At 39.3% G+C, this 27,711-nt stretch overlaps 1 protein-coding gene and 1 long non-coding RNA gene across 2 annotated transcripts in view; one reads left to right on the top strand and one right to left on the bottom strand.

Annotated features, from left to right (window-relative positions):
• The window catches only part of tmem98 (transmembrane protein 98), a 125,239-nt gene extending 101,259 nt beyond the window's left edge, over positions 1 to 23,980 (bottom strand). Inside the window, exon 1 of the mRNA XM_077494649.1 lies at positions 23,898 to 23,980. The gene's annotated coding sequence lies outside the window, so the exon portion shown is untranslated. The remainder of the gene's footprint in view (positions 1 to 23,897) is intronic.
• LOC144002478 (uncharacterized) lies at positions 2,426 to 4,166 on the top strand. The gene is made up of 3 exons (XR_013278754.1): positions 2,426 to 2,679; positions 2,758 to 2,841; positions 3,574 to 4,166. It is a non-coding gene; the product is annotated as an uncharacterized LOC144002478 (long non-coding RNA).
• Positions 23,981 to 27,711: the final 3,731 nt, after the last annotated feature.

The raw sequence follows: 27,711 nt of genomic DNA, 5'->3' as shown, positions 1-27,711 counted from the left end.
TACCCCAACGTGCCAGTACCCTGACGTGCAAGTAACCCAACGTTGTGCTCAATAGCGCCCTCTATGCATTTTTATGGAGCATTTCCAATTGTATGATTCAAGCGATACACAACTAAAGATGACTTGACCTAGATTTGTGAAAACTGGGAGGCATACCTATTAGCTTAAGACCTACAAAAAGTATTCTGAAGCCGTATGCTAAACCTAAAAGGAAGTCCGCCATTTTGAATTTATTTTGGGAATTGCGCACCATATTTTGCGTTTTGATTAAACTTTGCACACACAAGACTTGTCAAAAACATTTTAGATGGTCCTTGTCCTATTTGACAGTACCCCAACGTGCCAGTACCCCGACGTGCAAGTACCCCAACGTGGCACGCCTTTGCTGTAGCGATGCATTGTTTGCAAAGAATTTTTTTTTTTATATGATTCAGCTCGATGTGTGAATATTGGGAGGCATACCTATCAGCCGAATACCTCGACAAAGCATTCCATAGCAATGTGAACAAACACAAAAAGCATGGCAAAACATTTACAATTTAGACGGTTTCTTATGAAACAGTACCCTAACGTGCCAGTACCCCGACGTGCAAATACCCCAACGTGGCACGGGTTGCGAGGGCCCTTTATAGCTGCTCGCAGCTCTAGTTATTCTTCTTCTTCTTCTTTGTTATTATTCTTTTCCGCAAACAACCACATTTTTGAGGCACTAAACATGAACGAAAACTCACCAAACTTTACACGCAGATCGGGTCTGGCGAAAAATTTGATATTTTAAAGTCGCCATACATGATAACAGAAAAATGGCTCTGTAGCGCCACCTACATAGGTTTAACGGATCCCTGTCCCGCTACGATTGTCCTATGGCTACGAAAATTGTGTGGCACCTGTAGCACATCCAGATGAACAAAAACCTCTTTGATATGTGTACCCTAAAATAGACAGGAAGTGAGGTATGAGTATTTGAATGTCCAATTTTGGCCCATTTTTGCACATTTACAGGGGTCATACTTTTGCCCGCTTCTCCTACACGGTTAACCCGATTGACTTCAAACTTGGGCTGTACCATCTCAACACCTGGGACAACATCATGGTAAAAAATCTAAAGTTTTTGACATACTATATGACGGTGGCGGGGCATCAAATTTACAGTTTCAAAATTCTTACTTAACGAAGCATTGCCGGTGGTACGTTTAATCTAGGGCTACGAAAATTGGTACACATATGTAACAGACTATGATCTACAAAAAAGCCTGTTGGTGCCATATGCTAAACCTAACAGGAAGTCCGCCAGAGGCGAGGCATCAAATTTTGTGTTTCAAAATTCTAACTTAATGAAGCATTCCCGGCTGTACATTTCACCTAGAGTTACCAATATTTGAAGACATATGTAACAGCCCTCAAGGTACAAAAAACTCTTTTTGAACCATATGCTAAACCGAACAGGAAGTCCGCCATTTTGATTTACTTTGGAACGTGTTGCCATTTTTTGGGCCATTTCATAGGGGTCTTATTTTAACGAACTCCTCCTACAGAGTTTATCCGATCATCTCCAAACTTGGTGTGATTCATCTTAAGATGTTGAAGATGAAAAGTTATTGAAAGCTTTTTATTTTGTCGCACGCTGTTGCCGTGGCATGCACAGTTTGCAAAGGAAAAAATTACTTCTTAATGAAGCATTCCCAGTTGTACGAAGCAGCTAGAGCTACGAAAATTTGGAGACAAATGTAACAGCCCACGATGTACAAAAAAGTCTCTTGGTGCCATGTGCTAAACCCAACAGGAAGTCCCGTAGGGGCCGGGCATCACATTTTGAGCTAAAAAACTCCTCTTTAACGAAGCATTCCCGGTTGTACGTTTCACCTAGCGCTATGATAATTTAGAGGCATACATAAGAGCCCACGATGTACAAAAAAGTCTCTTGGAACCATGTGCTAAACCAAACAGGAAGTCCGCCATTTTGATTTATGATGGGATTTGTAGACTTTTTTTGTGGCCTTTTTTAGGGGTCATATTTTAACTCCTCCTACAAAATTCATCCGACCGTGTTCAAACTTGGTGTGTTTCATCTTAAGATGTTTAAGATGCAAATTTATCGAAAGTTTTTTATTTTGTCGCACGCTGCTGCTATAGCGATGCATTGGTTGCCAAGTAAAGTGCTGCTTTGTTTTTTTTTATCTATACATGTGTGAAAACTCGTGAAACTTTGCACACACATCAGACTTGTCATTAACATGAATTTTTAGAGATTTCTTGTGCAATTTGCAATAAATCGCACCCTCTATACATTTTTTATGGAGCATTTCCGATTGGATGATTCAAGCGCAAAATAACTAAAGATGACTTGACTTGACCTAGATTTGTGAAAACTCAGAGGCATACCTATTATATTATTATTATTTTTTGTACCTTACAAGATTATCTCTTGTGCCACATTAAACCCCTTTGCAGGCCTGAGCCAAACCACGGTCCATACATTTGATACCACTGCTTTATTTCAATGGTCAAGTACTTCATAACCACACCTACTTATGCTTGTCCTTGCATATATAGTAGACAACAAAGAGCTCTTTCAACAAAAGACATTTCCATCTACAAAGTCATACAAGGTAAGCACTCTATAAATTCTGCAATCACTACACTTCTATTCCTAAATTATCACTTCAAATACCAACAATGGTTAATACAGCTACAAATTTCTTGTATGTTTATGAAGTATGATACTGTATTTATTTCTACTCCTTTGCTTTTCTACAGAACATGAACAAATCAACAAGCAAATTCTCTTTTGATAAAGACCCTCTAATCATCTCCATACGCAAAGATTGCCAACTTTTTTCCGTAAGTATACAATACATAAATTAAACAGGACAACTTTCTCAATCATATACAGTATGCCATACATATATGTATTAAGTTCTCATTTATTAACAGGTTTGTTAAAGGCACCTTTAGTGTGTTTTTCTGTTTGTAATGTTTCTCCACGAGCACGTCTAGCCATTGATATCATGTAGAACACATATGCTAACCTTTTAGAGACAATTGAAGCTTACTTGCACAGTAGCCACTATCTTAACCACTTAATTCACATGTCTACTTGACAACTTATTACATGTAGTGAAATGGTACTTTGTGCGTCTTATGCTTTTTTCTGAACACTGCTTTTCAACTCTTTCCTTAAAACCAATACATGCGGCACTGTTATACTGTATAAATATATATGTCCGTGTGTATATATAACCATTTATGTACCTGTCGTATCCTTACTTTTATTCATCATTTCATCACACAATCCTAAAACATTGCTTTTTGACCCAGAGGATTCAACTATACCATTTTTGCGTGTCTTATTACTTACTAGCTATATTATTTATTAACGGGCAAAAACTATGAATATAAGATCACCGTCAAATATTACGTCTGTAATATCCATATACAGTGCATTACATAATATGCATTTGTATTAAGACACTACCATGCTAAAAATATGCACACGACTGTTCTGTAAACTACACCTAAGACAACCAAACTTCACAGATCTAACATGATTCTTCATTCTTTTTTGTTCTACAGATGTATCAAATGCTGCCACACAGACAGAAGAAGCCACTGAGGACATGCACGAAGACGATGATCACAATATAACAGGACAGGTTAACCCCCCTGAAGTTTTAGCCCGCAGGTCAAAGCGTCCTAGGACTAATTCATCCATGGAGGTTACATTATCCTAAGACAGACTATGTGCTAACCCAAACTCTTTGACCCCAAGGGATTCATCTGTCCCAGAAAACTTTTACACTAAAGAGTTTATCTGTCCTAGGGCGCTGTTAACCCCAGGTTAAAGTGTTATTTAATCTGTCCTGTTACAACAGCTATACATAAACAGCTGCATTCCTCTCCTGTTCCATCTCTCGCACTTCTTTCATCTCTTTTTCTCCTCTACTTATACCTATGCTTGCTCATGTGCTTTTTTCCCCTTTAGATGATGTCATTGGTTAGCCTGCTTCAAAGCTACATTTTTTCTTGAATAACTGTCACACATTTACTGTTTGCTGGACCCTACAAAACTGTCACAATACTTCACTATGTCATGAATACATATGTGTTGCACAGCGACACCACATTAAGAGTCATCAAAAAGCTTTTTATTTGATCACACACCATCTCTGTGCCATGCAATGTTTTCAAATAAACAGATGCTGGTTTTGAATATCAAACGAGCGACTTTTCATGAAACTTTGCACACACATCAGAAAGTCCACACTTTTGAATTTATTTTGGGAATTGTGCATCATTTTTGGCCTTTTACTGCACCTTTTTACACACAAGGCACGGCAAATGCATTTCTATTTTCCATGGTCCTTGTCTATTTAACAGTACCCCAACGTGCAAGTCCCCCGACTTGCATATACCCCAACGTGGCCCGGGTTGCGAGGGCCCTTTATAGCTGCTCGCAGCTCTAGTTATTATTCTTCTTCTTCTTCTTTTTCTTTGTTATTATTCTTTTCCGCAAACAACCACATTTTTGAGGCACTAAACATGAACGAAAACTCACCAAACTTTACACGCAGATCGGGCCTGGCGAAAAATTTGATATTTTAAAGTCGCCATACATGATAACAGAAAAATGGCTCTGTAGCGCCACCTACATAGGTTTAACGGATCCCTGTCCCGCTACGATTATCCTATGGCTACGAAAATTGTGTGGCACCTGTAGCACATCCAGATGAACAAAAACCTCTTTGATATGTGTACCCTAAAATAGACAGGAAGTGAGGTATGAGTATTTGAATGTCCAATTTTGGCCCATTTTTGCACATTTACAGGGGTCATACTTTTGCCCGCTTCTCCTACACGGTTAACCCGATTGACTTCAAACTTGGGCTGTACCATCTCAACACCTGGGACAACATCATGGTAAAAAATCAAAAGTTTTTGACATACTATATGACGGTGGCGGGGCATCAAATTTACAGTTTCAAAATTCTTACTTAACAAAGCATTGCCGGTGGTACGTTTAATTGAGAGCCATGAAAATTGGTACACATATGTAACAGACTATGATCTACAAAAAAGCCTGTTGGTGCCATATGCTAAACCTAACAGGAAGTCCGCCAGAGGCGAGGCATCAAATTTTGTGTTTCAAAATTCTTATTTAATGAAGCATTCCCGGCTGTACATTTCACCTAGAGTTACCAACATTTGAAGACATATGTAACAGCCCTCAAGGTACAAAAAACTCTTTTTGAACCATATGCTAAACCGAACAGGAAGTCCGCCATTTTGATTTACTTTGGAACGTGTTGCCATTTTTTGGGCCATTTCATAGGGGTCTTATTTTAACGAACTCCTCCTACAGAGTTTATCCGATCATCTCCAAACTTGGTCTGATTCATCTTAAAATGTTGAAGATGAAAAGTTATTGAAAGCTTTTTATTTCGTCGCACGCTGTTGCCGTGGCATGCACAGTTTGCAAAGGAAAACATTCCCTCTTAATGAAGCATTCCCAGTTGTACGAAGCAGCTAGAGCTACGAAAATTTGGAGACAAATTTAACAGCCCACGATGTACAAAAAAGTCTCTTGGTGCCATGTGCTAAACCCAACAGGAAGTCCCGTAGGGGCCGGTCATCACATTTTGAGGTAAAAAACTCCTCTTTAACGAAGCATTCCCGGTTGTACGTTTCACCTAGCGCTATGATAATTTAGAGGCATACATAAGAGCCCACGATGTACAAAAAAGTCTCTTGGAACTATCTGCTAAACCAAACAGGAAGTCCGCCATTTTGATTTACGTTGGGATTTGTAGCCATTTTTTGTGGCCTTTTTTAGGGGTCATATTTTAACGAACTCCTCCTACAAAATTTATCCGACTGTCTTCAAACTTGGTGTGCTTCATCTTAAGATGTTTAAGATACAAAGTTATCGAAAGTTATTTATTTTGTCGCACGCCGTTTCATGGCGATGCATTGTTTGCCAAGTAAAATGCTGCTTTTTTTTTTTTTGGTCTAAACATGTGCAAAAACTCATGAAACTTTACACACACATCAGGCTTGTCATAAGCATGAATATTTTAGAGATTTCTTATTAAATTTGCAATAAATGCTTCAATAGCGCCCTCTAGACATTTTTATGAAGTCTTTCCGATTATATGATTCAGCTAGATGTGTGAATATTGGCAGGCATGCCTAATATATTCAAAAAGTATTCTATATAGCCATGTGCCAATCCATTTTGATTTTATTTTGTTAATTGTGCATCATTTTTGGCCTTTCCATGAAACTTTACAAACACAAAGCATGGCAAAAACGTTTAAAATTTAGATGGTTTCCTATTTGACAGTACCCCAACATGCCAGTACCCCGACGTGCAAATACCCCAACGTGGCCCGGGTTGCGAGGGCCCTTTATAGCTGCTCGCAGCTCTAGTTCTTCTTCTTCTTCTTCTTTGTTATTATTCTTTTCCGCAAACAACCACATTTTTGAGGCACTAAACATGAATGAAAACTCACCAAACTTTACACGCAGATCGGGTCTGGCGAAAAATTTGATATTTTAAAGTCGCCATACATGATAACAGAAAAATGACTCTGTAGCGCCACCTACATAGGTTTAACGGATCCCTGTCCCGCTACGATTGTCCTATGGCTACGAAAATTGTGTGGCACCTGTAGCACATCCAGATGAACAAAAACCTCTTTGATATGTGTACCCTAAAATAGACAGGAAGTGAGGTATGAGTATTTGAATGTCCAATTTTGGCCCATTTTTGCACATTTACAGGGGTCATACTTTTGCCCGCTTCTCCTACACGGTTAACCCGATTGACTTCAAACTTGGGCTGTACCATCTCAACACCTGGGACAACATCATGGTAAAAAATCTAAAGTTTTTGACATACTATATGACGGTGGCGGGGCATCAAATTTACAGTTTCAAAATTCTTACTTAACGAAGCATTGCCGGTGGTACGTTTAATCTAGAGCTACGAAAATTGGTACACATATGTAACAGACTATGATCTACAAAAAAGCCTGTTGGTGCCATATGCTAAACCTAACAGGAAGTCCGCCAGAGGCGAGGCATCAAATTTTGTGTTTCAAAATTCTAACTTAATGAAGCATTCCCGGCTGTACATTTCACCTAGAGTTACCAATATTTGAAGACATATGTAACAGCTCTCAAGGTACAAAAAACTCTTTTTGAACCATATGCTAAACCGAACAGGAAGTCCGCCATTTTGATTTACTTTGGAACGTGTTGCCATTTTTTGGGCCATTTCATAGGGGTCTTATTTTAACGAACTCCTCCTACAGAGTTTATCCGATCATCTCCAAACTTGGTGTGATTCATCTTAAGATGTTGAAGATGAAAAGTTATTGAAAGCTTTTTATTTTGTCGCACGCTGTTGCCGTGGCATGCACAGTTTGCAAAGGAAAAAATTACTTCTTAATGAAGCATTCCCAGTTGTACGAAGCAGCTAGAGCTACGAAAATTTGGAGACAAATGTAACAGCCCACGATGTACAAAAAAGTCTCTTGGTGCCATGTGCTAAACCCAACAGGAAGTCCCGTAGGGGCCGGGCATCACATTTTGAGCTAAAAAACTCCTCTTTAACGAAGCATTCCCGGTTGTACGTTTCACCTAGCGCTATGATAATTTAGAGGCATACATAAGAGCCCACGATGTACAAAAAAGTCTCTTGGAACCATGTGCTAAACCAAACAGGAGGTCCGCCATTTTGATTTATGATGGGATTTGTAGCCTTTTTTTGTGGCCTTTTTTAGGGGTCATATTTTAACTCCTCCTACAAAATTCATCCGACCGTGTTCAAACTTGGTGTGTTTCATCTTAAGATGTTTAAGATGCAAATTTATCGAAAGTTTTTTATTTTGTCGCACGCTGCTGCTATAGCGATGCATTGGTTGCCAAGTAAAGTGCTGCTTTGTTTTTTTTTTATCTATACATGTGTGAAAACTCGTGAAACTTTGCACACACATCAGACTTGTCATTAACATGAATTTTTAGAGATTTCTTGTGCAATTTGCAATAAATCGCACCCTCTATACATTTTTTATGGAGCATTTTCGATTGGATGATTCAAGCGCAAAATAACTAAAGATGACTTGACTTGACCTAGATTTGTGAAAACTCAGAGGCATACCTATTATATTATTATTATTTTTTGTACCTTACAAGATTATCTCTTGTGCCACATTAAACCCCTTTGCAGGCCTGAGCCAAACCACGGTCCATACATTTGATACCACTGCTTTATTTCAATGGTCAAGTACTTCATAACCACACCTACTTATGCTTGTCCTTGCATATATAGTAGACAAAGAGCTCTTTCAACAAAAGACATTTCCATCTACAAAGTCATACAAGGTAAGCACTCTATAAATTCTGCAATCACTACACTTCTATTCCTAAATTATCACTTCAAATACCAACAATGGTTAATACAGCTACAAATTTCTTGTATGTTTATGAAGTATGATACTGTATTTATTTCTACTCCTTTGCTTTTCTACAGAACATGAACAAATCACCAAGCAAATTCTCTTTTGATAAAGACCCTCTAATCATCTCCATACGCAAAGATTGCCAACTTTTTTCCGTAAGTATACAATACATAAACTAAACAGGACAACTTTCTCAATCATATACAGTATGCCATACATATATGTATTAAGTTCTCATTTATTAACAGGTTTGTTAAAGGCACCTTTAGTGTGTTTTTCTGTTTGTAATGTTTCTCCACGAGCACGTCTAGCCATTGATATCATGTAGAACACATATGCTAACCTTTTAGAGACAATTGAAGCTTACTTGCACAGTAGCCACTATCTTAACCACTTAATTCACATGTCTACTTGACAACTTATTACATGTAGTGAAATGGTACTTTGTGCGTCTTATGCTTTTTTCTGAACACTGCTTTTCAACTCTTTCCTTAAAACCAATACATGCGGCACTGTTATACTGTATAAATATATATGTCCGTGTGTATATATTTGTATATTCTTTCAAATAAACTCGTTTTGACACACACAGCCATTGAGTAACATGCAACACGACCACAACGTTTTGCACCAACACGTTACCTCTGCTATTTAGAATCATGGAATCTAACATGACTGATTTTCATTGAATGCTTTGTCATTACAGTATGCATGCATTGATCATGCTCTCAGTCGCAACGACTTATACCAGCGCAGCCTTGATCTTCATTCCCAAATGAACCAACTCGTCCATGTGACTCGAGTCAATCGAGCACTTGAAAAACAGATAGACTTCAAAACCAAGCTTGTGAAAGAACTCCAGACTGCATTGGATATAAAGGATGCATGTGATGCATTTGTCCGTGATGGTAAGCTATATGACATGGAAGACACACAAACACTAACACAGCAAGCATCCCCATCCTACACATTGTGTATAATGAATGACATGTTTGACAATGGACATTTTTACATTTTTTTGTTAATGCACATTCCTTTTTTTCTGTTAGGAATATCTTGAAGGTAACATTGGACTGTTAACTAAAACACTGACTGATTATTGAGCCGCAATTTCTCAATGTATATAATGTGAATACATACTACACTTGATTACTTTCAAATGTGACTGATATCATGTAGCTATGCTGTGATCTTGCCCTCTTTCATCCACTGATAGACACTTCAAAGTTCTTTTTTTTCTGTATCTTCTCAAAATAACTGACATATTCATGGAAAAGATTGTATTTAAATTCTATCATTATTAATTACTATTATTATGTTTATGTCTTTGCCCCTGATTATGATGTTTCTATACCATAGATTTAAAAAAAAAAAAAATTTGGACATACTGTGACTTGACCTTTACAATACTAATTTTTACTAAGAAAAAATCAATCACACACCATAATATTTTATACTTATCCTGCATGTATCTGGACACACCATGCCAAATTTTACACTTACATAACCATTTATGTACCTGTCGTATCCTTACTTTTATTCATCATTTCATCACACAATCCTAAAACATTGCTTTTTGACCCAGAGGATTCAACTATACCATTTTTGCGTGTCTTATTACTTACTAGCTATATTATTTATTAACGGGCAAAAACTATGAATATAAGATCACCGTCAAATATTACGTCTGTAATATCCATATACAGTGCATTACATAATATGCATTTGTATTAAGACACTACCATGCTAAAAATATGCACACGACTGTTCTGTAAACTACACCTAAGACAACCAAACTTCACAGATCTAACATGATTCTTCATTCTTTTTTGTTCTACAGATGTATCAAATGCTGCCACACAGACAGAAGAAGCCACTGAGGACATGCACGAAGACGATGATCACAATATAACAGGACAGGTTAACCCCCCTGAAGTTTTAGCCCGCAGGTCAAAGCGTCCTAGGACTAATTCATCCATGGAGGTTACATTATCCTAAGACAGACTATGTGCTAACCCAAACTCTTTGACCCCAAAGGATTCATCTGTCCCAGAAAACTTTTACACTAAAGAGTTTATCTGTCCTAGGGCGCTGTTAACCCCAGGTTAAAGTGTTATTTAATCTGTCCTGTTACAACAGCTATACATAAACAGCTGCATTCCTCTCCTGTTCCATCTCTCGCACTTCTTTCATCTCTTTTTCTCCTCTACTTATACCTATGCTTGCTCATGTGCTTTTTTCCCCTTTAGATGATGTCATTGGTTAGCCTGCTTCAAAGCTACATTTTTTCTTGAATAACTGTCACACATTTACTGTTTGCTGGACCCTACAAAACTGTCACAATACTTCACTATGTCATGAATACATATGTGTTGCACAGCGACACCACATTAAGAGTCATCAAAAAGCTTTTTATTTGATCACACACCATCTCTGTGCCATGCAATGTTTTCAAATAAACAGATGCTGGTTTTGAATATCAAACGAGCGACTTTTCATGAAACTTTGCACACACATCAGAAAGTCCACACTTTTGAATTTATTTTGGGAATTGTGCATCATTTTTGGCCTTTTACTGCACCTTTTTACACACAAGGCACGGCAAATGCATTTCTATTTTCCATGGTCCTTGTCTATTTAACAGTACCCCAACGTGCAAGTCCCCCGACTTGCATATACCCCAACGTGGCCCGGGTTGCGAGGGCCCTTTATAGCTGCTCGCAGCTCTAGTTCTTTGTTATTATTCTTTTCCGCAAACAACCACATTTTTGAGGCACTAAACATGAACGAAAACTCACCAAACTTTACACGCAGATCGGGTCTGGCGAAAAATTTGATATTTTAAAGTCGCCATACATGATAACAGAAAAATGGCTCTGTAGCGCCACCTACATAGGTTTAACGGATCCCTGTCCCGCTACGATTGTCCTATGGCTACGAAAATTGTGTGGCACCTGTAGCACATCCAGATGAACAAAAACCTCTTTGATATGTGTACCCTAAAATAGACAGGAAGTGAGGTATGAGTATTTGAATGTCCAATTTTGGCCAATTTTTGCACATTTACAGGGGTCATACTTTTGCCCGCTTCTCCTACACGGTTAACCCGATTGACTTCAAACTTGGGCTGTACCATCTCAACACCTGGGACAACATCATGGTAAAAAATCTAAAGTTTTTGACATACTATATGACGGTGGCGGGGCATCAAATTTACAGTTTCAAAATTCTTACTTAACGAAGCATTGCCGGTGGTACGTTTAATCTAGAGCTACGAAAATTGGTACACATATGTAACAGACTATGATCTACAAAAAAGCCTGTGAACGAAAACTCACCAAACTTTACACGCACATCAGGCCTGGCGAAAAATTTGATATTTTAAAGTCGCCATACATGATAACAGAAAAATGGCTCCATAGCGCCACCTACATAGGTTAAACGGATCCCTGTCCCGCTACGATTGTCCTATGGCGACGAAAATTGTGTGGCACCCGTAGCACATCCAGATGAACAAAAACCTCTTTGATGTGTGTACCCTAAAATAGACAGAAAGTGAGGTATGATCATCTGAATGTCCAATTTTGGCCCAGTTTTGCACATTTACAGGGGTCATACTTTTGCCCGCTTCTCCTACACGGTTAACCTGATTGACTTCAAAGTTGGGATGGACCATCTCAACACCTGGGACAACATCATTGTAAAAAATCTAAAGTTTTTGATATACTATATGACGGCGGCGACGCATCAAATTTAGAGTTTAAAAATTCTTACTTCACGAAGCATTGCCGGTTGTACGTTTAATCTAGAGCTACGAAAATTGGTACACATATGTAACAGACTATGATCTACAAAAAAGCCTGTTGGTGCCATATGCTAAACCTAACAGGAAGTCCGCCAGAGGCGAGGCATCAAATTTTGTGTTTCAAAATTCTAACTTAATGAAGCATTCCCGGCTGTACATTTCACCTAGAGTTACCAATATTTGAAGACATATGTAACAGCTCTCAAGGTACAAAAAACTCTTTTTGAACCATATGCTAAACCGAACAGGAAGTCCGCCATTTTGATTTACTTTGGAACGTGTTGCCATTTTTTGGGCCATTTCATAGGGGTCTTATTTTAACGAACTCCTCCTACAGAGTTTATCCGATCATCTCCAAACTTGGTGTGATTCATCTTAAGATGTTGAAGATGAAAAGTTATTGAAAGCTTTTTATTTTGTCGCACGCTGTTGCCGTGGCATGCACAGTTTGCAAAGGAAAAAATTACTTCTTAATGAAGCATTCCCAGTTGTACGAAGCAGCTAGAGCTACGAAAATTTGGAGACAAATGTAACAGCCCACGATGTACAAAAAAGTCTCTTGGTGCCATGTGCTAAACCCAACAGGAAGTCCCGTAGGGGCCGGGCATCACATTTTGAGCTAAAAAACTCCTCTTTAACGAAGCATTCCCGGTTGTACGTTTCACCTAGCGCTATGATAATTTAGAGGCATACATAAGAGCCCACGATGTACAAAAAAGTCTCTTGGAACCATGTGCTAAACCAAACAGGAAGTCCGCCATTTTGATTTATGATGGGATTTGTAGCCTTTTTTTGTGGCCTTTTTTAGGGGTCATATTTTAACTCCTCCTACAAAATTCATCCGACCGTGTTCAAACTTGGTGTGTTTCATCTTAAGATGTTTAAGATGCAAATTTATCGAAAGTTTTTTATTTTGTCGCACGCTGCTGCTATAGCGATGCATTGGTTGCCAAGTAAAGTGCTGCTTTGTTTTTTTTTTATCTATACATGTGTGAAAACTCGTGAAACTTTGCACACACATCAGACTTGTCATTAACATGAATTTTTAGAGATTTCTTGTGCAATTTGCAATAAATCGCACCCTCTATACATTTTTTATGGAGCATTTTCGATTGGATGATTCAAGCGCAAAATAACTAAAGATGACTTGACTTGACCTAGATTTGTGAAAACTCAGAGGCATACCTATTATATTATTATTATTTTTTGTACCTTACAAGATTATCTCTTGTGCCACATTAAACCCCTTTGCAGGCCTGAGCCAAACCACGGTCCATACATTTGATACCACTGCTTTATTTCAATGGTCAAGTACTTCATAACCACACCTACTTATGCTTGTCCTTGCATATATAGTAGACAAAGAGCTCTTTCAACAAAAGACATTTCCATCTACAAAGTCATACAAGGTAAGCACTCTATAAATTCTGCAATCACTACACTTCTATTCCTAAATTATCACTTCAAATACCAACAATGGTTAATACAGCTACAAATTTCTTGTATGTTTATGAAGTATGATACTGTATTTATTTCTACTCCTTTGCTTTTCTACAGAACATGAACAAATCACCAAGCAAATTCTCTTTTGATAAAGACCCTCTAATCATCTCCATACGCAAAGATTGCCAACTTTTTTCCGTAAGTATACAATACATAAACTAAACAGGACAACTTTCTCAATCATATACAGTATGCCATACATATATGTATTAAGTTCTCATTTATTAACAGGTTTGTTAAAGGCACCTTTAGTGTGTTTTTCTGTTTGTAATGTTTCTCCACGAGCACGTCTAGCCATTGATATCATGTAGAACACATATGCTAACCTTTTAGAGACAATTGAAGCTTACTTGCACAGTAGCCACTATCTTAACCACTTAATTCACATGTCTACTTGACAACTTATTACATGTAGTGAAATGGTACTTTGTGCGTCTTATGCTTTTTTCTGAACACTGCTTTTCAACTCTTTCCTTAAAACCAATACATGCGGCACTGTTATACTGTATAAATATATATGTCCGTGTGTATATATTTGTATATTCTTTCAAATAAACTCGTTTTGACACACACAGCCATTGAGTAACATGCAACACGACCACAACGTTTTGCACCAACACGTTACCTCTGCTATTTAGAATCATGGAATCTAACATGACTGATTTTCATTGAATGCTTTGTCATTACAGTATGCATGCATTGATCATGCTCTCAGTCGCAACGACTTATACCAGCGCAGCCTTGATCTTCATTCCCAAATGAACCAACTCGTCCATGTGACTCGAGTCAATCGAGCACTTGAAAAACAGATAGACTTCAAAACCAAGCTTGTGAAAGAACTCCAGACTGCATTGGATATAAAGGATGCATGTGATGCATTTGTCCGTGATGGTAAGCTATATGACATGGAAGACACACAAACACTAACACAGCAAGCATCCCCATCCTACACATTGTGTATAATGAATGACATGTTTGACAATGGACATTTTTACATTTTTTTGTTAATGCACATTCCTTTTTTTCTGTTAGGAATATCTTGAAGGTAACATTGGACTGTTAACTAAAACACTGACTGATTATTGAGCCGCAATTTCTCAATGTATATAATGTGAATACATACTACACTTGATTACTTTCAAATGTGACTGATATCATGTAGCTATGCTGTGATCTTGCCCTCTTTCATCCACTGATAGACACTTCAAAGTTCTTTTTTTTCTGTATCTTCTCAAAATAACTGACATATTCATGGAAAAGATTGTATTTAAATTCTATCATTATTAATTACTATTATTATGTTTATGTCTTTGCCCCTGATTATGATGTTTCTATACCATAGATTTTTTAAAAAAAAAAATTTGGACATACTGTGACTTGACCTTTACAATACTAATTTTTACTAAGAAAAAATCAATCACACACCATAATATTTTATACTTATCCTGCATGTATCTGGACACACCATGCCAAATTTTACACTTACATAACCATTTATGTACCTGTCGTATCCTTACTTTTATTCATCATTTCATCACACAATCCTAAAACATTGCTTTTTGACCCAGAGGATTCAACTATACCATTTTTGCGTGTCTTATTACTTACTAGCTATATTATTTATTAACGGGCAAAAACTATGAATATAAGATCACCGTCAAATATTACGTCTGTAATATCCATATACAGTGCATTACATAATATGCATTTGTATTAAGACACTACCATGCTAAAAATATGCACACGACTGTTCTGTAAACTACACCTAAGACAACCAAACTTCACAGATCTAACATGATTCTTCATTCTTTTTTGTTCTACAGATGTATCAAATGCTGCCACACAGACAGAAGAAGCCACTGAGGACATGCACGAAGACGATGATCACAATATAACAGGACAGGTTAACCCCCCTGAAGTTTTAGCCCGCAGGTCAAAGCGTCCTAGGACTAATTCATCCATGGAGGTTACATTATCCTAAGACAGACTATGTGCTAACCCAAACTCTTTGACCCCAAAGGATTCATCTGTCCCAGAAAACTTTTACACTAAAGAGTTTATCTGTCCTAGGGCGCTGTTAACCCCAGGTTAAAGTGTTATTTAATCTGTCCTGTTACAACAGCTATACATAAACAGCTGCATTCCTCTCCTGTTCCATCTCTCGCACTTCTTTCATCTCTTTTTCTCCTCTACTTATACCTATGCTTGCTCATGTGCTTTTTTCCCCTTTAGATGATGTCATTGGTTAGCCTGCTTCAAAGCTACATTTTTTCTTGAATAACTGTCACACATTTACTGTTTGCTGGACCCTACAAAACTGTCACAATACTTCACTATGTCATGAATACATATGTGTTGCACAGCGACACCACATTAAGAGTCATCAAAAAGCTTTTTATTTGATCACACACCATCTCTGTGCCATGCAATGTTTTCAAATAAACAGATGCTGGTTTTGAATATCAAACGAGCGACTTTTCATGAAACTTTGCACACACATCAGAAAGTCCACACTTTTGAATTTATTTTGGGAATTGTGCATCATTTTTGGCCTTTTACTGCACCTTTTTACACACAAGGCACGGCAAATGCATTTCTATTTTCCATGGTCCTTGTCTATTTAACAGTACCCCAACGTGCAAGTCCCCCGACTTGCATATACCCCAACGTGGCCCGGGTTGCGAGGGCCCTTTATAGCTGCTCGCAGCTCTAGTTCTTTGTTATTATTCTTTTCCGCAAACAACCACATTTTTGAGGCACTAAACATGAACGAAAACTCACCAAACTTTACACGCAGATCGGGTCTGGCGAAAAATTTGATATTTTAAAGTCGCCATACATGATAACAGAAAAATGGCTCTGTAGCGCCACCTACATAGGTTTAACGGATCCCTGTCCCGCTACGATTGTCCTATGGCTACGAAAATTGTGTGGCACCTGTAGCACATCCAGATGAACAAAAACCTCTTTGATATGTGTACCCTAAAATAGACAGGAAGTGAGGTATGAGTATTTGAATGTCCAATTTTGGCCAATTTTTGCACATTTACAGGGGTCATACTTTTGCCCGCTTCTCCTACACGGTTAACCCGATTGACTTCAAACTTGGGCTGTACCATCTCAACACCTGGGACAACATCATGGTAAAAAATCTAAAGTTTTTGACATACTATATGACGGTGGCGGGGCATCAAATTTACAGTTTCAAAATTCTTACTTAACGAAGCATTGCCGGTGGTACGTTTAATCTAGAGCTACGAAAATTGGTACACATATGTAACAGACTATGATCTACAAAAAAGCCTGTTGGTGCCATATGCTAAACCTAACAGGAAGTCCGCCAGAGGCGAGGCATCAAATTTTGTGTTTCAAAATTCTTACTTAATGAAGCATTCCCGGCTGTACATTTCACCTAGAGTTACCAAAATTTTAAGACATATGTAACAGCCCTCAAGGTACAAAAAACTCTTTTTGAACCATATGCTAAACCGAACAGGAAGTCCGCCATTTTGATTTACTTTGGAACGTGTTGCCATTTTTTGGGCCATTTCATAGGGGTCTTATTTTAACGAACTCCTCCTACAGAGTTTATCCGATCATCTCCAAACTTTGTGTGATTCATCTTAAGACGTTGAAGATGAAAAGTTATTGAAAGCTTTTTATTTCGTCGCACGCTGTTGCCGTAGCATGCACAGTTTGCAAAGGAAAAAATTCCTTCTTAATGAAGCATTCCCAGTTGTACGAAGCAGCCTAGAGCTACGGAAATTTGGAGACACATGTAACAGCCCACGATGTACAAAAAAGTCTCTTGGTGCCATGTGCTAAACCCAACAGGAAGTCCCGTAGGGGCCGGGCATCACATTTTGAGCTAAAAAAATCTTTAACGAAGCATTCCCGGTTGTACGTTTCACCTAGCGCTATGATAATTTAGAGGCATACATAAGAGCCCACGATGTACAAAAAAGTCTCTTGGAACCATCTGCTAAACCAAACAGGAAGTCCGCCATTTTGATTTACGTTGGGATTTGTAGCCATTTTTTGTGGCCTTTTTTCGGGGTCATATTTTAACGGACTCCTCCTACAAAATTTATCCGACTGTCTTTAAACTTGGTGTGCTTCATCTTAAGATGTTTAAGATGCAAAGTTATCAAAGTTATTTATTTTGTCGCACGCCATTGTCATGGTGATGCATTGTTTGCCATGTAAAATAATGGGTTTTTTTTTGGTCTAAACATGTGCAAAAACTCATGAAACTTTACACACACATCAGGCTTGTCATCAGCATGAATATTTTAGAGATTTCTTATTCAATTTGCAATAAATGGTTCAATAGCGCCCTCTAGACATTTTTATGAAGCTTTTGCAAATGTTTTGTGTTTTGTGATTCAGCTAGATTTGTAAAAATTGGGATACCTATCAGCCTAAGACTTACAAAAAGGTTTCTAAAGCCATATGCTGAATCAAACAGGAAGTCTGCCATTTGGATTTACTTTGGTATTTGTAGCCATTTTTTGGGGCCTTTTCTAGGGGTCATATTTTCAACAGAACTTATCAGATCGTCTTCATTCTTTGGCGTGTTTCATCTTAAGATATTTAAGATGAAAAGTTATTGAATTTTTTTATTTTGTCACACGCCTTTGCTCTAGCCATGCATTGTTTGTGAAGAAAAATGCTTCTTTGAGAGTCTAAATATGGGCGAAAACTCACAAAACTTTGCACACACACCAGACATGTCTGGAACATGAATATTTTATTTAGATATTTGTTGTGCAATTGTAATAAATGGCTCAATAGCGCCCTTTAGACATTTTTATGAAGTCTTTCCGTTTATATGATTCAGCTAGATGTGTGAATATTGGCAGGCATGCCGAATATATTCAAAAAGTATTCTATATAGCCATGTGCCAATCCATTTTGATTTTATTTTGTTAATTGTGCATCATTTTTGGCCTTTCCATGAAACTTTACAAACACAAAGCATGGCAAAAACGTTTACAATTTAGATGGTTTCCTATTTGACAGTACCCCAACATGCCAGTACCCCGACGTGCAAATACCCCAACGTGGCCCGGGTTGCGAGGGCCCTTTATAGCTGCTCGCAGCTCTAGTTGTTGTTGATATTCTCAACGTGTTGCTTATGGATCTTCATCCAGAATCATGGCTGCGTGGATTGCATTGTGAACGTTTATGACTGACGCGCGCATTTCTTTTTTGTAATTGCATGACAAAACCCTATCTACGCAGAAAAGATGCACCAAGACTGTACCTTTCTAGCTTTTTTTTTTTTTTTAAATTTAGTTAATGTAGTTTTATTTAGCCTTTAGTGGTTTACTGCGCGGCGGTTGGGTGAAGTTACAATAGACGCATATTGTTGCTCGGCGCGATGATGTAATAGGTGCAGTATGTGTCCACATTAGTTGTTACTAATGTGATTTGTTGCATGAGGCTTTTTCAAGATAGGTGGTCAATGGGAGAAGACAGGCGTTTAAGATGTTTATTTGCGCGCAGCTCTCCGCCCCGCTGCGTGCTTGTGACGTCGGGGCAAGTCTGCAAAACGTTATAATGTGACGCAACATCCAGCATATATGGCATTTAAGGAATAGAAATACACAAAGCTGATTGTGTCGCTGTTTTCCCATGTCTCCAGAATGCTCGGATTGTGTACGGTAGGTCCAGACTTGATGTGGCGGTGCGTAAAGTTTCACGTTCAGTTTGTTTTCTGTAAATACCACCTTTGGCGCAGAAATGTTCGTACGTAGTTTTGGCCTCATTTTGATCGTACGCAAGCTTTACAAATGAGGCCCCTGGCAAGTGTTGCTGTGGCGGCGTGGCTCAGTGGTAGTGTGGTGAACTTGCAACCCTGAGAGTGTGGGTTCAATCCCAAGCCAGTCTGACTATGTCAAAGTATTCTTGAGCAAGGTACTGAACACCCTGATATCGTGTCATAAGTCATCAGTCGTGACACTTGACTTACATTTGAGGGTGCAGTGGCTGTTAGCTATGTACGTAGCACTCCCCACCATCACACACATTGGTCTTCACGTCGTAGGTCACTTATTTTGGTTTCTAAACGGCGTATTCGCCTAAAGGTGCGTGATTTTCATGCCTGTTGATGTTTACCAACGCGGCACCTTTCAGATGAGATTGACCCATGGTAGTTGTACAGTAAAGTAAACCGGCAAATAGCAGCTGCTCTGCCCTTCCACGTGTCATAAAGATGAACACTTTCCACAGCACCTACAAAATAAAAGTGCACACATATTCCAGCTGTTAGGACAGTTTTATTGTGCCGACAACAACCATGCAAGGGCGTGCATGCAACTCTGCACAAACGACATTTTCGTCTGTCAAGGAGCGCAGTCGGTGCATGTTTCTTTCAAACCAAATTTTGAACATTCAAAATTTCTCTGTGGCAAGAAAAACGATTTGAGAGCATAGATGGTTTGAGAGAGGGTGGCAAGTGGCTTTGCAACACAGAAGGAAGCCTGCCGAAAAAGCAACAATTGCTACTTTGCTCAGTGAGACACGAGCTTAATTTTTCTGAATAATGACAGAAATCCGTCTCAACAACTGAGAACTTTAACCCTTGTGAAAGGCGGACCCGAACCAGCTCCTCTTCATCCTACTCAGAGCAAAGTGAGATGTGATTTCCATGGCAGCCTTTTGCTCAAAGCTGCACATTAACATCGGAGCATCAGAGCGTGAGATATGGCGGCTCAGGTGCGTACCAGAGCTTCGTTTTTTTTCCCTGTGGATGGCAAGCGCGTCAGTGTTCTGGCATATGGCGGGATATGCTCAAAGGGCTTGCTTCCTACGGGACGCTTAGCTGAACGCCAGCTGAGGCCGAACCCTCCCGGGAGGTGCACAGCGTCTCTGGGGTTCATCAGCCATGCTGACCTCCCGGGAGGCCACTCAACCGCAGGGTTACGGCCGAACCCTTCTGAATACGGTTGCGAACTGAAACGGCAACACCGAGTGAGCCATGAAAACAAAAAGCCCTTAGGACCTTTATGTACTTCTATGTCATGCATTGACCGGTTAACAGCCAATCAGAGCTGACAAAGTTTCCTATGTGTTGATTAAGGTTCTGGAGGTGCGCATTTTACTTCATGAAAGATGACTGTGAATAGTGTGATAAATAAAACGTCACCCCTTCACAGCCATGTTATTTGCTTGCTATGGGGTGAAAAAAATTGGACATAATTGACTGTAAGTATCAAATGTTCTATCCTGAAGATAGATTCATATGATATTTATATTTAGGCATGACTCCTGACCACCCCTGGCTATCATGTAGCTTTTCCACTGACGTTGATTGGTTCAATTTCTGTGCCCAGTCTCTTGGAGAAAAAATGTTGGAAAACAAAATCTAAATAGCACAGCATCGGCCCCAAAAGACACCGGTCCACCTGGCACTTGCCCTCTATCTGTCATGTTCCATGCCTGCAGGATGTGCTTGCTTTTGTCTTATTGTTGTAATTCCAGTTTGAGCCTGACCTGCGGTGGCGCCCCTGAGACTGCACAGCTGCTGCTCATCGGCAATTATGTCTTGTGTATTTAAGAGGGAGCTTCTGCTCCTTTCATTTGTCGGACTATTCGCTTGTTCATGCCTCAGCCCAAGATAGCTGTGACTCCTAAACATTATTTGCAACCTTGATCTTGCCTTACCGCAGGGGTGTCAAACTCATGTTGGCTCAGGGGCCGCATGACGGAAAATATATTACCAAGTGGGCCGCATCGGTAAAAAACGGTATGTAAGTTTTATAACAATATATACTATATACGGTATATAACAATTACCGTCATTTATATGCAGACTTTTGGACCAGCCCTAAATTACGGAGCTCAACTGTAATCATGTTCCGAAAAATAACACAAATGCAAATAGAACGCGGCAACACTTTGCCGGTATACGTTCCGGATGTATTAAATCGACCCGTTTGGCATATATGTTGTTCCCAGAATGCATTGCGTGGCGCAGTTAATGACGTTATAAGGACGCTAATCCTTGTCATAGCTATTTGTGTTACCAGTAATTGAATTTGTGTCGTATTTAACACGTTTATGTCAGTGTATGATTACAAAAAAATAACAATAATGAAACAAACCATAACTTTCAGTTGTGTACAAGTTGCATTGCTCATCTGAGGACTGCTTGTGAAATTACAAATTATATATATTTATAAATTTTGATTGTGGCCGGCTGATTAATTTGTCCGACATTACATTTGTTTTTTTTGTTTTGTTTTTTTTATCTTTACAAAATCATCTCGTGGGCCGGATTAAACCCCTTTGTGGGCCTGATCCGGCCCGCGGGCCTTATGTTTGACACCCCTGCCTTACCGTCTTGTTTTTTTAAGTTCTTGAAGATTTATTTATTTTTTATTTTTTGTTATACTTTCCCTTGTTTCTGTTTTGGACTGGCTCAAGAGTGTTTCGCGTATTGTTGTGTGCCTTTTTGTTATTCAATTTTTCTCTTGCCATTGCAAACTCTTTTTGTTGGACTTTTGCCTGTGGTCTTAGATTTTGTATTTTTATACTCTACTGAACTTTGTGTATTTGAGATCCACTGAATCATTACAGGGCGGCACGGTGGACTAGTGGTGAGCAAGTCCGCCTCCCAGTACTGAGGACTCAGGTTCGAGTCCAGGCTCCGGCCTTCCTGGGTGGAGTTTGCATGTTCTCCCTGTGCACGCGTGGGTCTTCTCCGGGTACTCTGGTCTCCTCCCACATTCCAAAGACATGCATGGCAGGTTAATTAGGTGCTCTGAATTGTCCCTAGGTGTGCTTTTGAGTGTGAATGGTTGTTTGTCCTCGTGTGCCCTGCAATTGGCTGACAACCACTTTAGGGTGTTCCCCGTCTACTGCCCAAAGCCAGCTGAGATGGGCTCCAGCACCCCCCGCGATCCCTGAGAGGAATAAGCGGTCAAGAAAAAGGATGGATGAATCATTACACTATCTCAGATGACTAGTCCAGACCTGTTAATGTTTTAATCAGATTTTATGAAATGATAGACTTGAAGGCTATTTGCACTTACAAAGATATTGCATTAATTTTTTAAACGTTAAATTAATATTTAATGGCAAAAAATATTAATAAATGGATTGTATTAAACAATTTTTTTGGCAAGATGCCAAAATCTGAATAAAATACGCAATTTCTGTAAAGACCAAAAATAAAAAGCTATTCACAATTACTCATTGCCATGTAAATGACCAAAATATAAACTCTGCAAATGTTATTACGAGCATGATGCTTAGTCACTCTTGCTAAATGGCAAAAGTTGAGTTATCCCAATGTAGTTCTCAATGGCTCAATTGGAAAAATAAATGAATACACAAATAAACTGTAATAAGTAACTTTAACAATTGATAACATGACACTCAAATTGAATTTGTGTTAAACTGACATTAAAAGATAACTGCAGGTAACACCATTTTTCTTTTTAGTAAATGCCTCAATTTGCAAAATATTATTATACATATACTTTTTTCTTAAAACAATTGACTAATTGGCCTCAAACTAGAGCCAATCTCTGTGCGAGGTTTTTTTTTCTTTTTCTTTTTTTTCTTTTCCTGCTGCTATGTCTGGCCTGAGAAGAGAAGTACAACTTTCTCACAACAACAACTAAAAGAGAAACAATCTGGCAGCCACAACAAGCATCAGCATATGTGTGTTTTTTGTTTTTCACAGTAATTATGGGAGTTGGAGCCAATGGTGCGCGCACACACAAGAAAAATACTTGATACACATACTTTTTGACGAGCCATTGCCGTGCTCGCAAGCACACGCACACACTCCTAAAGAATTCTAAACTTCCTGTAACCCACACACACAATTGTCAGTGTTTTATGACAGCACTGCTAAAAGAAATGCAACCGGTATTTGCTAATCCGAGTGGCACTAGTAAAAACATGCACATGCTCATTAAATAACAATTGTGTTGCATTAAAAAACAAAGTATTAGACACAAATAGAAAATGATACAAGGAATAATACATGAAAAGTATTAGCACAAAATATTAGAGCGAAATACACTAAATTAAAAATACCACTCCCCCCATTCAGTAGGTTCTCAATCTCTCCTCCACCTAGCACCAAATATTTAACGTGTGTTTTCCCCTACTTTTTATTGAAGTCTGACTTCTCTGAATTTGCTTCTGCTGCCAAAATCTCCATATATCCTCATGGTTGTCTTCACCCACCGCCACCAACTTCTTTCCCCCCCCATGAACGACGTTGAAATTATGCAACAAATCCGACGAGGACAGACGTGCGGCGGTTAAGCCGTAGAGTCGTCTCGTCATCCTTCACATTTAATCTGCGCACACTTGATCTCCCGCTCTACATTTCTAATATTTTTGGGTTGCCTGACTTGGCTACATGGTTGTTGTAAGCCAGTATTTGTTTCAATAATTGAATTTTTTTGTTGCGTGAAAGTTTAATCATTCCCGTGAGGGAACAGCAGTTATTACTTCAGCAAATTGCAACCGAGAGGATAAATAGTGTGAATAATGCAGAGTGCAAATGATGAAAATGCGCTGGTGAGAAAGCGTGCAAGGCCAGGCTGGCAGAAGATGCATCATACTGAACACATATATTTGCAGAATCCAGAAAATTGTCTGATTCTGTGGTGGAAAACAACTTTTTAAAGAGATGACTTTGCTTTAGAACGGCTTGATTTTCTGTCCTCCGCAGAAGATGATGTAATGCTCAGCTATAAGAAGTGATTTTGTGCTGAATAAAAACCTTGAGAGAGGATTGTGTTAGACAAGCTTTTTTCAGCTGGTGCATTCTCCTTGCGATGCGCCAGATCCAACTATACTAATAAGCAACTTATCCCTATTTATCTAAGACTTATTTTTAATGTTTTCTCCCCCCACAACAAATGTTACAACCGAAAAGAAGACATCTTTGTTTGGCAAGGCCGGCGACATGCTGGAGCCAGACGTCGGCGCTTGATCCACGTCCAAGGCAGCCTGGGGCGACCCGTCCCGGCCAGCTGGTCGGGCAGCTTTACGAGCGAGTGAGGAGGAAAAGAGCCAAACGGGTGAGCCGTCAGGAAACGCCAGGTAGCATTTGGCGGCCTCGGGTGCCACCGGGGGGCTGTAAGACGGGAAGCAATCTTAAAATATCAGCAAGACGGAGACGTGTTTGAATGAATATTAATGTGGAATCCAGACGTCGCTCATCCTTTTGGTGTTGAGTCAGCCGTCTGAAAATCTTCTCCTTATATTTTTTTTCTTGATCCGAGGAGTTCTCTTTCAGGGTTTTATCTGGTCGTGTACACTCGAATAATCCCTGCGGTTGGAGTAATGAAAGCAGCAGGCAAGTGAAGACACCTCGTGTGACGGAGGGTTTGCTGTCGCGCAACTAGAGAGGAAATCGTACCAACATTTTGCACGATGATGATAGTGACCAATACGATCGGAGGAACAGTGCTACATTGGTTTACGGGTTTTGTGTTCCAAGACCGTGATCGTACTTCAAATCAGCCATTTTCAATTTCCCCATTGAGATGAATAGAAATGCCAGTAACAAAAAAACAAAAAAAGTTTCATCTTCTTCTTCAGCTTGCATCTTTTACAGTTCATCTCTTCTTCTTCAGCTGATTTCTTATTCTTCTGTTTTTTTTCCCCTGTGGTTCAGGTCTTCTACAATTTGCAACTTATACGATCTTACTATTGTTCTTTAAAGCCAATGATATCTACGGTTCACAGTTTGTCTTATTCTTCTTTTACAACTGCCGTTTTCAACGGTTGGCTTCTTGTTCTATTGTTCGATTCTTCTACAGTTTGATCACTTCCATGGATTAAATATTTTTTTGTCTATGGTATGCTTTTTCTTTTACAATTCCCATCTTCTATGATTCACGTCTTCTACAGTTCGCATCTCATTCTGTGTCTATCTTGTACGTATTCTACTTTTACAGTTCAGGTCTGTTTATAAGTAAATGTCTTCAATATTTTTTTTTCTACATATCACGTCTTTGCACAGTTCGCTACTTGTTCTACAGTTAGTGTCTCCCACGATTTGTGTCTTCTACGGTTTGCATCTTCAATGGTTTGTGTCTTTTTCTTGCAGAGTTTGCATCTCCTTCGGTACTCCTCTTTTGGGGTTCATGTCTTGTTTCACAACAATTTTTGGTTTGTATATCAGTAGACACTGCAGTAATCTACAACTATTACACCCATAATTTTGAAATATGGTAGTCAGCAGAGATGGACACTTCCGTCTCTTCCTGTCTTTAATGTGAAGGCTTGAAAAAATACATGGACTGAGCATCGACAGAAGCACGTTTTCGTCCATCTAGCTTGGTCAGTAGAAACGCTCCTTCTCGGTCCAGGTATTATTATTATTTTTTTAGATTTTGTGTCAAAAAGCCAAAAAATATGGAAGCACTCGTCGAAATGTGGGCAGCCATCACTGACAGCCTACGGAAAGACGGAATTGCCCACCTCTGGTAGTAAGATTAATTAGCGTTTGTCACAGTCCACTGGTAAACTGTAAACCATTTCATCCTTGTGCTGAGCATATACCTTTGCTAGAAATAAATGAATTTGGTCAATGTCTGTCACAGATGGCAGAGAATTAGCGCAAAGGACGGAGAAAGGCATACATGTCTGCCAGTCACCTCACTGTCACTACTCATTGAAACTCAAAGCGCTTTTATTTTGGTATATGACCGGCGGTCTGTCCTAAAGCATAATTATGCAATACATGACTAACCATTAGGTGCACCTGCAGCATACAGTATGATCCAATAAGAGTTGTCCTGGGTATAGAACTGTACTGCATCACAGTGAACTCTGCAGTAAAATGCCAAAGTGATACAGGGCTTAAAATTGTGAGAGTTCGTGTCGGATGGAAACTACGGAAGTCACGCTTGGTGCACTCGGTGTCATAATTCATCCTCGAGTCCGAGTCCCTGGCTTGTCATTGTCAATGGCACAACAGTGGGACACTGGTGGAGGCTAAATGTCAAATGGTTTGTCAAACACTTCTTGTTCTTCGCGGTCGCCAACTGTGCGACGCGCTTGAAGGTCAGCGTTTCCATCCAGCATGTTTGTACTTCTTTTTTTGCTATCGATGCCACATGACATCCCACTGTGACTTCACCGTAGATCAATTTTACCGTCAAAACCAGAAGGTCAAAGGGAGGGGGGGGGGAAAAAAAGTGTATTGTATTTGGGTTAACCAGAACGTCATGTGGACAAAAATACTTGGACACCTTCTGCCTTACATCCCTTCATGCTCTTTATCAGCCTGTCAGTGTGAGCAGATGCTCACTTTTCTCCCGCTGATTTGGCGTGTCACACTGATTTATCTCGCCGCTGCTCCTCCCGCCGGCTTATTATCACCACCTTGTTATTAAAAAGGACTCTTTGCCCTCATCGCTGCAAACTGCCTCTGTTTTAATTCTCCATTGAGGAGAGGTGACGACTGATAGATTGTCTCATAATTGTACTCTGACATCTCGGGTGATCAGGCCAAAAGCGTGGAGTACACACTGGATTGGGCGCCAGTCAATGAAATTGGTTGTTACGTCCGCGTTAAGGTGTGGTTAGGACCCACTTGGAAAACCAAGCAAGGAGGCAGGGGAATGAAGTCCAGGAATGATTTAATTTAACAATGTGGAAAGGTGCACAAAAACACTGGTAGGTAAACATGAAAACAACAGTCTATAATCCAAACGAAAAACGAAGCAATAGACGCGACGAGGTTACTGCACGACGAGGGGAAGCAACAGCAACAATGGACCGACAGGACTTAACAAAAGACAGGAGACTAAAGCCCTTTTTAAACGGAAGCAAGGCTTCGTTCCTCAAACAAATCTTGTCAAGACAGAACTGTCTCAAGACATGCGAGTGTTCAAAAGAAGACGCTTAACATATATATGCCAATACATATGCCAAGTCTGGAGTGGCGCTGTAGCACTG

This window comes from Festucalex cinctus, chromosome 1, assembly GCF_051991245.1.
Source record: "Festucalex cinctus isolate MCC-2025b chromosome 1, RoL_Fcin_1.0, whole genome shotgun sequence".
Taxonomy (NCBI): Eukaryota; Metazoa; Chordata; class Actinopteri; order Syngnathiformes; family Syngnathidae; genus Festucalex; species Festucalex cinctus.
The sequence above is the reverse complement of the archived record's forward strand: the minus strand, read 5'-3'. Positions and strand labels throughout refer to the sequence as shown.